Here is a 10,984-nt window from a genome sequence, read left to right on the forward strand (position 1 = left end):
TGATGTGTTGTGTACTATTAGATCTGCAACTCTACACAACAAATGTGTTGACAAATGTTAAAAAGGAATTTGGATGCCCCCCAAAAGCTCAATATTATAAACAGAATTAACTGATGGTCGGTCAAGGGTGTAACTTTCTGTTACATATTGGGTGGGTCAGTGGGTTCCGGGATCAACAGCCTTCAAGGGAGGTCTGGGGGCATGGCCCCTGTGAGAGTGACGTATTTTACTAGTTTGTGACCCACTGACACCGTCTGCGGTTAGAGGGAATAAAGCGGCCCAAGAGTTAACACACAGAAACTTTATTCACACACAAGAGACGATGAACATGGGGATGTACATGGGCATGTGCAGTACCAGTCAAAAGTTTGGACACACCTACTCATTCAAGGGTTTTCTTTATTTGGACTATTTTCAGCATTGTAGAATAATAGCGAAGACATCAAAACTATGAAATAATATGGCATCATGTAGTAATCATGTAGTATGGAATCATGTAGTAACCAACATATGGAATCATGTAGTAACCCAAAAACGTTTTAAACAAATCAAAGTATATTTTATGGCAGAGATTCTTCAAAGTAGGAACCCTTTGTCTTTGACAGCTTTGGTTCAGGTTCTGTAAGGGACAGAAACAGAGAGGTAATAAATATGCCATACAGGATATAAATACACTGACCTCAATAGATATTTTCAGAGTACGATGGAATGGAATATGGGATAGAACAAATGGTCTGTTGGTTCTGTATTCTCACAACCAAATCTGCAGAGCTGAGATGGTCGAATGCCCCAAATATTCAACGTTTTGTTGGTGTCAGGATTTCTGTACAATAATTTCAGCTGAAATGTATGAAGTGCTGAATCTTGCATCATTTTATGGAGGCATCTTTACCAGGTGATTTGATCGATCATTTTCATATTTCAGGTAGGTTTGGGTGACTACCGGGCTATATGTCTAAAGATAAGCAGCTGATAGCACTGCCTTCAATATTATGGGATGAAGATATACATATTCTGGCAAAATTATTACGATATTTGTGAGGAAGAACAAGGCTACCCAGCTGGCAACTGAGCACTCTGCACAGCCTGGTCTCAGTGCATTTCGTATTTTGTATGTAAATCCGAGACACGCCATCCGAGACACTCCATTTAGTATGTTACATTTGGTATAGTTACAGAAGACAAATGGTTACTTTGGTAGGTCAGGGTGGATTCATGGATGGATGTATAATGCAAATGTCTCGCAACCCAAAGGTTGAAAGTTCAGACCTCATCATGTACAATTCTAGCTAATTAGCAACGTTTCAACTAGTTACTACTTTTTAGATACTTTGCAACTACTTAGCATGTTAGCTAACCCTCCCTCTAACCTTAACCCTTTAAGCTAACCTTTCACCTAACCTTAACGCTTTTAGCTAACCATTCCCCTAACCATAACCTTAACCCTTTAACCTAAGTCCTAAACTTAACCTTAACGCTTAACCCATAGGCTAGCTAACATTAGCCACCTAGCTATAATTTGTAAAATGTCATACATTTTGCAAATTGCTAACATATCATACGTGTTGCAAATTTGTAACATATCATACATTTTGCAAATTCATAACACATCATACATTTTGCAATTTCTTTGCATGTAACACATTTCGCTACAAGTAGGCCATATGATATTGCATGGTCTGAACTCCAAAGAAGTGACATGATATGTCCCTAGATGATATTGGCTGATCTGGACTCCAAAGAAGTGACATGATATATTCCTAGATGATATTGGCTGATCTGGACTCCAAAGAAGTGACATGATATATTCCTAGATGATATTGGCTGATCTGGACTCCAAAGAAGTGACATGATATATCCCTAGATGATATTGGCTGATCTGGACTCCAAAGAAGTGACATTATATATTCCTAGATGATATTGGCTGATCTGGACTCCAAAGAAGTGACATGATATATTCCTAGATGATATTGGCTGATCTGGACTCCAAAGAAGTGACATGATATATCCCTAGATGATATTGGCTGATCTGGACTCCAAAGAAGTGACATGATATATCCCTAGATGATATTGGATGCTAACAAACACAACTTAAATTCTGTAGCCCATCTTGGGTCTTGAAAATACTTATTCTGTAATAGCAGGCTACATACAGTTGAAGTCAGAAGTTTACATACACCTCAGCCAAATACATTTAAACTCAGTTTTTCACAATTCCTGACATTTAATCCAAGTAAAAATTCCCTGTCTTAGGTCAGTTAGGATCACCACTTTATTTTAAGAATGTGAAATGTCACAATAATAGTAGAGAGAATTAATTATGTCAGCTTTTATTTCTTTCATCACATTCCCAGTGAGTCAAAAGTTTACATACACTCAATTAGTATTTGGTAGCATTGCCTTTACATTGTTTAACTTCAAACGTTTTGGGTTACCTTCCACAAGCTTCCCACAATACGTTGGGTGAATTTTGGCTCATTCCTCCTGACAGCTGGTGTAACTGAGTCAGGATGTAGGCCTCCTTGCTCGCACATGCTTTTTCAGTTCTGCCCACACATTTTCTATAGGATTGAGGTCAGGGCTTTGTGATGGCCACTCCAATACCTTGACTTTGTTTTCCTTAAGCCATTTTGCCACAACTTTGGAAGTATGCTTGGGGTCATTATCCATTTGGAAGACCCATTTACGACCAAGTTTTAACTTCCTGACTGATGTCTTGAGATGTTCCTTCAATATAGCCACATAATTGTCCTCCTCATGAAGCCATCTGTTTTATGAAGTGCACCAGTCCCTCCTCAGCAAAGCACCCCCACAACATGATGCTGCCACCCCCATGCTTCACGGTTGGGATGGTGTTCTTCGGCTTGCAAGCCTCCCCCTTTTTCCTCCAAACATAACGATGGTCATTATGGCCAAAAAGTTATAGTTTTGTTTCATCAGACCAGAGGGAGTTTCTCCAAAAAGTACAATCTGTGTCCCCATGTGCAGTTGAAAACCGTAGTCTGGCTTTTTTATGCTGGCTTTGAAGCAATGGCTTCTTCTTTGCTGAGCAGCCTTTCAGGTTATGTCGATATAGGACTAGTTTTACTGTGGATATAGATACTTTTGTACCTGTTTCCTCCAGCATCTTCACAAGGTCCTTCACTGTTTTTCTGGGATTGATTTGCACTTTTCGCACCAACGTACGTTCATCTCTAGGAGACAGAACGCGTCTCCTTCCTGAGCGGTATGACGGCTGCGTGGTCCCATGGTGTTTATACTTGTGTACTATTGTTTGTACAATAGGTGTTTGGAAATTGCTCCCAAGGATGAACCAGACTTGTGGGGGTCTCAAATTTTTTTCTGAGGTCTGGCTGATTTCTTTTGATTTTCCCATGATGTCAAGCAAAGAGGCATTGAGTTTGAACGTAGGCCTTGAAATACATCCACAGGTACACCGCCAATTGAGGTCAATTAGCCTATTAGAAGCTTCTAAAGCAAGAATTTTCCAAGCTGTTTAAAGGCACAGTCAACTTAGTGTATGTAAACGTCTGACCCACTGGAATTGTGATACAGTAAATTATAAGTGAAATAATCTGTCTGTAAACAATTATTGGAAAAATGACTTGTGTCCTAACCGACTTGCCCGAACTATACTTTGTTAACAAGACATTTGTGGGGTGGTTGAAAAAAATAGTTTTAATGACTCCAACCTATGTAAACTTCCGACTTAAACTGTATGTGCAGAGATTGTGCTTGCATTTTCGCTTGTGCAAACGTCACAAGATTTCTACCACTTTTTGGGGGTTGCAGATCAAAATGTTTGAAAACCACTGAGATGCATGATCATGGCAACAAATGGAGTTGGGTCGGTTAGAGTCATCGTAGGCTACCGTATTTCTTAGAATATTCTATTTTGTCTGGAATTGTGTGGTCATTGTTAATAAGTGCAGAATTTATTCCATTTCAAAGTAGTTTAGCGAAATACTCAACTTTACTCATCAGATTGTAATAATTGCTCAAAGAGTCTAAGCTTACAATGTTGTTGTTGGGGGGAGGGGGTGTGCCCTGTTTTTTGTTTGAGCACATGCCCCTCAAAATGTCTGAGCACGACCCTGATCACTGTGCTGTCAAACATTTAAAAGGACAGCAAAGTTCAAATGGGAATGCAATTGTTATGTACTTGAGTGAAGACCCAAAAGCGGTTTTAACAGAAAACAGAGTTCTTTAATGAAAAACAGGAATGGCATAAATCCTCTTCCAACGTAGTCAATGGAACAAAAAGAACGTTAGTATAATGCAGGATGCACCTGCCAGGCAGACTCCGACAGGATAGGACAAGGTGGAAGCAAACGAGACGACAGCTTGCTTCTGGCATCAAAAACACAAACAAGAATCAGACACTGAAAGTAGCAGGAACAGAGAGAGAAATAGAGACCTAATCAGAGGGGGAAGAGAGAACAGGTGGGAAAGAGTGAATGAGCTAGTTAGGGGAGATGTAGAACAGCTGAAGAATGAGAGACAGAAGGTAACCTAAAAAGACCAGCAGAGAGAGACAGAGTGAAGAGAAAGGACAGGAACAGACATAACAAGACATGACAGTACCCCCCCACTCACCGAGCGCCTCCTGGCGCACTCGAGGAGGAAACCTGGCGGCAACGGAGGAAATCATCGATCAGCGAACGGTCCAGCACGTCCCGAGAGGGAACCCAACTCCTCTCCTCAGGACCGTACCCCTCCCAATCCACTAGGTACTGATGACCACGGCCCCGAGGGCGCATGTCCAAAATCTTACGAACCCTGTAGATGGGTGCGCCCTCGACAAGGATGGGGGGGAGGGACGAGCGGGGGCGCGAAGAACGGGCTTAACACAGGAGACATGGAAGACCGGGTGAACGCGACGAAGATAGCGCGGGAGAAGAAGTCGCACTGCGACAGGATTAATGACCTGAGAAATACGGAACGGACCAATGAACCGCGGGGCCAACTTGCGAGAAGCTGTCTTAAGGGGAAGGTTCTGAGTGGAGAGCCATACTCTCTGACCGCAACAATATCTAGGACTCTTGGTCCTACGCTTATTAGCGGCCCTCACAGTCTGCGCCCTATTACGGCAAAGTGCCGACCTGACCCCCTTCCAGGTGCGCTCGCAACGCTGGACAAAAGCCTGAGCGGAGGGGACGCAGGACTCGGCGAGCTGAGATGAGAACAGCGGAGGCTGGTACCCGAGGCTACTCTGAAAAGGAGATAGACCGGTAGCAGACGAGGGAAGCGAGTTGTGGGCGTACTCTGCCCAGGGGAGCTGTTCTGACCAAGACGCAGGGTTACGAAAAGAAAGACTGCGTAAAATGCGACCAACAGTCTGATTGGCCCGTTCGGCTTGACCGTTAGACTGGGGATGAAAGCCGGACGAGAGACTGACGGAAGCCCCAATCAAACGGCAAAACTCCCTCCAAAATTGAGACGTGAACTGCGGGCCTCTGTCGGAAACGACGTCAGACGGAAGGCCATGAATTCGGAAAACATTCTCGATAATGATCTGAGCCGTCTCCTTAGCAGAAGGGAGCTTAGCGAGAGGAATGAAATGAGCCGCCTTAGAGAATCTATCGACAACCGTAAGAATAACTGTCTTCCCCGCTGATGAAGGCAGTCCGGTGATAAAATCTAAAGCGATGTGAGACCACGGTCGAGAGGGAATGGGAAGCGGTCTGAGACGGCCGGCAGGAGGAGAGTTCCCAGATTTAGTCTGCGCGCAGACCGAACAAGCGGCGACAAATCGACGCGCGTCACGTTCCCGAGTGGGCCACCAGAAACGCTGGCGAATGGAAGCGAGCGTACCCGAACGCCGGGGTGGCCGGCTAACTTGGCAGAGTGGGCCCACTGAAGAACGGCCGGACGAGTAGGAACGGGAACGAACAGAAGGTTCCTAGGACAAGCTCGCGGCGACGGAGTGTGAGCGAGTGCTTGCTTTACCTGCCTCTCAATTCCCCAGACAGTCAACCCGACAACACGCCCGTCAGGGAGAATCCCCTCGGGGTCGGTGGAGACCTCAGAAGAACTGAAGAGACGAGATAAAGCATCAGGCTTGGTGTTCTTTGAGCCCGGACGATAAGAAATAACAAACTCGAAACGAGCGAAAAACAGAGCCCAACGAGCCTGACGCGCATTAAGTCGTTTGGCTGAACGGATGTACTCAAGGTTCCTATGGTCAGTCCAAACGACAAAAGGAACGGTCGCCCCTCCAACCACTGTCGCCATTCGCCTAGGGCTAAGCGGATGGCGAGCAGTTCGCGATTACCAACATCATAGTTACGTTCTGACGGCGATAAGCGATGAGAGAAAAACGCGCAAGGATGGACCTTGCCGTCAGAGAGAGAGCGCTGAGAAAGAATGGCTCCCACGCCCACCTCTGACGCGTCAACCTCAACAACAAACTGACTAGAGATGTCAGGTGTAACAAGAATAGGTGCGGATGTAAAACGATTCTTAAGAAGATCAAAAGCTCCCTGGGCGGAAACGGACCACTTAAAGCACGTCTTAACAGAAGTAAGGGCTGTGAGGGGAGCTGCCACCTGACCGAAATTACGGATGAAACGACGATAGAAATTAGCGAAGCCCAGAAAGCGCTGCAGCTCGACGCGTGACTTAGGAACGGGCCAATCAATGACAGCCTGGACCTTAGCGGGATCCATCTTAATGCCCTCAGCGGAAATAACGGAACCGAGAAAAGGGACAGAGGCGGCATGAAAAGTGCACTTCTCAGCCTTCACATAAAGACAGTTCTCCAAAAGGCGCTGGAGGACGCGTTGCACGTGCTGAACATGAATCGAGAGAGACGGTGAAAAAATCAGGATATCGTCCATGTAAACGAAAACAAAAATGTTCAGCATGTCTCTCAGGACGTCGTTAACTAGTGCCTGAAAGACAGCTGGAGCGTTAACGAGGCCGAAAGGAAGAACCCGGTATTCAAAGTGCCCTAACGGAGTGTTAAACGCCGTCTTCCACTCGTCCCCCTCCCTGATGCGCACGAGATGGTAGGCGTTACGAAGGTCCAATTTGGTGAAAAACCTGGCTCCCTGCAGGATCTCGAAGGCTGAAGACATAAGAGGAAGCGGATAACGATTCTTAACTGTTATGTCATTCAGCCCTCGATAATCCACGCATGGGCGCAGGGACCCGTCCTTCTTCTGAACAAAAAAAAAACCCGCTCCGGCGGGAGAGGAGGAGGAGACTATGGTACCGGCGTCGAGCGAAACCGACAAATAATCCTCGAGAGCCTTACGTTCGGGAGCCGACAGAGAGTATAATCTACCCCGGGGGAGTAGTTCCCGGAAGGAGATCAATACTACAGTCATACGACCGGTGTGGAGGGAGAGAAGTGGCCTTGGAACGACTGAACACCGTGCGCAGATCGTGATACTCCTCCGGCACCCCTGTCAAATCGCCAGGCTCCTCCTGTGAAGAAGAGACAGAGGAAACAGGAGGGATAGCAGACATTAAACAGGTCACATGACAAGAAACATTCCAGGATAGGATAGTATTACTAGACCAATTAATAGAAGGGTTATGGCGCACTAGCCAGGGATGACCCAAAACAACAGGTGTAAAAGGTGAACGAAAAATTAAAAAAGAAATGGTTTCGCTATGATTACCAGAGACAGTGAGGGTTAAAGGCAGCGTCTCACGCTGAATCTTGGGGAGAGAACTACCATCTAAAGCGAACAAGGCCGTGGGCTCCCCTAACTGTCTGAGAGGAATGTCATGTTCCCGAGCCCAGGTCTCGTCCATAAAACAGCCCTCCGCCCCAGAGTCTATCAAGGCACTGCAGGAAGCAGATGAACCGGGCCAGCGGAGATGGACCGGAAAGGTAGTGCGTGATCCAGAAGGAGAGGCCTGAGTAGTTGCGCTCACCAGTAGCCCTCCTCTTACTGATGAGCTCTGGCTTTTACTGGACATGAGGTGACAAAATGACATGCGGAGCCGCAGTAGAGACAGAGGCGATTGGTGATTCTCCGTTCCTTCTCCTTGGCCGAGATGCGGATACCCCCCAGCTGCATAGGCTCAGCATCCGAGCCGGCGGAGGAGGGTGGCAGTGATGCGGCAGGTGGCAGTGATGTGGAGAGGGGAGCAACGGAGAACGCGAGCTCCTTTCCACGAGCTCGGCGACGAAGATCAAACCGTCGCTCTATGCGAATAGCGAGAGCTATTAAGGAGTCCAGACTGGAAGGAACCTCCCGGGAGAGGATCTCATCCTTAACCTCGACGAGGAGACCCTCCAGAAAACGAGCGAGCAAAGCCGGCTCGTTCCAGTCACTAGAGGCAGCGAGAGTGCGAAACTCAATAGAATAATCCGTTATGGATCGATTCCCCTGACATAGGGAAGACAGGGCCCTGGAAGCCTCCTCCCCAAAAACAGAACGGTCAAAAACCCGTATCATCTCCTCCTTAAAGTCCTGATACTGGTTAATACACTCAGCCCTCGCCTCCCAGATTGCCGTGCCCCACTCACGCGCCCGTCTGGTAAGGAGAGAAATGACGTAGGCGATGCGGGCTGCGCTCCTGGAGTAAGTGTTGGGCTGGAGAGAGAACACCACATCACACTGAGTGAGGAATGAGCGGCACTCAGTGGGCTCCCCAGAGTAACACGGCGGGTTGTTGATCCTGGGCTCCGGAGACTCGGAAACCCTGGAAGTGGGCGGTGGATCGAGGTGGAGTTGGTGAACCTGTCTTGTGAGGTCGGAGACTTGGACGGCCAGGGTCTCAACGGCATGTCGAGCAGCAGACAATTCCTCCTCGTGTCTGCCTAGCATCGCTCCCTGGATCTCGACGGCGGAGTGAAAAGGGTCCGGAGCCGCTGGGTCCATTCTTGGTCTGATTCTTCTGTTATGTACTTGAGTGAAGACCCAAAAGCGGTTTTAACAGAAAACAGAGTTCTTTAATGAAAAACAGGAATGGCATAAATCCTCTTCCAACGTAGTCAATGGAACAAAAAGAACGTTAGTATAATGCAGGATGCACCTGCCAGGCAGACTCCGACAGGATAGGACAAGGTGGAAGCAAACGAGACGACAGCTTGCTTCTGGCATCAAAAACACAAACAAGAATCAGACACTGAAAGTAGCAGGAACAGAGAGAGAAATAGAGACCTAATCAGAGGGGGAAGAGAGAACAGGTGGGAAAGAGTGAATGAGCTAGTTAGGGGAGATGTAGAACAGCTGAAGAATGAGAGACAGAAGGTAACCTAAAAAGACCAGCAGAGAGAGACAGAGTGAAGAGAAAGGACAGGAACAGACATAACAAGACATGACAGCAATGTCAGTTTTTTTGTTTATTTATAGAACAATCAATGTGTTAACACTGTGCTTCATCTAATAGCAGAACCAAATGACCTGGATTGCAGTTGAGATTACATTAAAAAGTACTGTACATGGTGCAAGGGATCAAATCTGTTCGACATTCTGCGCAGATTATTACAGAAGATCTCCACAGACCTGCAAAGACCGATGCATACTATCTTGAACATGCACGCTTAAAGTAACCTCAAAATTTGGCCATAGATGTTACTCATTTTAAGGTTGAATGTTGCATTAGTTTGTAAAATAGTCTTACCTTTAGGCTATTTATTATATTATGCAAACAAATCACATTTTAAAGGAGCTGTACACTGAGTGTACAAAACATTATGAACACCTGCTCTTTCCATGACATAGACGGACCAGATGAATCCAAGTGAAAGCTATGATCCCTTATTGATCTCACTTGTTAAATCCACTTCATTCAGTCTAGATGAAGGGGAGGACACAGGTTAAAGAAAGATTTTTAAGCCTTGAGACAATTGAGACATTGTGTATGTGTGCCATTCAGAGGGTGCGTGGGAAAGACAAACGATGTAAGTTCCTTTCACCGGGGTATGGTAGTAAGTGCCAGGAGCACCGGTTTGTACCAAGAACTACAACACTGCTATGTTTTTCATGCTCAAGTTTTCCATGTGTATCAAGCATGGTCCCCCACCCAAAAGACATCCAACCAACTTGAACATACTGTGGGAAGCATTTGAGTCAACATGGGCATCCCTGTGGAAAGCTTTCGACACCTTGTAGACTTCCTGCCCTGACAAATTGAGGCTGTTCTGAGGGCAAAGGGTGTTCCTAATGTTTGGTATACTCAGTGTATCTTCTGCATGGATAGTTACATCTGTGCCACTGACTTAGTCTGGCTTGAGGTCCAGTTTATGTACAAATTGATTAGTTGGGTTCACGTCTCCATCTCAACCACATACACAATAAAATCGAACTCTAAATGCACTTTAAATAACGTGTTTACATTTTTTATTTAATCCAATTTATTTTCCATGTAGATTCCACGTCACAATACGATGACAAATAATTACACTGAAACAATGTTGATTCCACCAGTTTTTGCGCAATGGGTATATTTTTTAATCTAAATTAAAAACATATTTTTTAAGATTGTACATACTTCAAATGAATTCACAGCGGTCTGGAGGTTTTTGATGATGAGCATTGTGACAACTAGCCCCAGTTTCCCCTAATGCAAAGACATTTCTGATGTTCTCAATCAATCAATTACAATAATACATACAAAATAGTGTGTATTTCACAAGCAGATTCGGTAACAAAAACACAAATCAAGGGTCATTTGATTTTGTACGACTTACTTTCGTGCTTCGTCTTGTGACAAACTGTGTCCTGTTGGTTATTGAAGTACGTGCTGATACAGCTGCAAGTAAGAAGAGCCAGTGCCAAAGCCCAAATAATGTATTTACATATTTTGGAGCATAGACCTGCACACATACCTATCGTGCCTACCTACATGTGAAAAATGAAGACATTGTATTGTGAAACACATTTTAATAATAGCACACATTTGTCCCCTCAAGTCAGCAAAAGGGATTCGACCTTCGTATTATGTACCCAACTTCAAATAACCTTGGCAGCTGTCCAGAACCAATAATGTTTCACAGTTTGATTATTTTGTTTTAGGATAA

This window comes from Oncorhynchus masou, chromosome 23 (assembly GCF_036934945.1).
Source record: "Oncorhynchus masou masou isolate Uvic2021 chromosome 23, UVic_Omas_1.1, whole genome shotgun sequence".
Classification (NCBI taxonomy): Eukaryota; Metazoa; Chordata; class Actinopteri; order Salmoniformes; family Salmonidae; genus Oncorhynchus; species Oncorhynchus masou.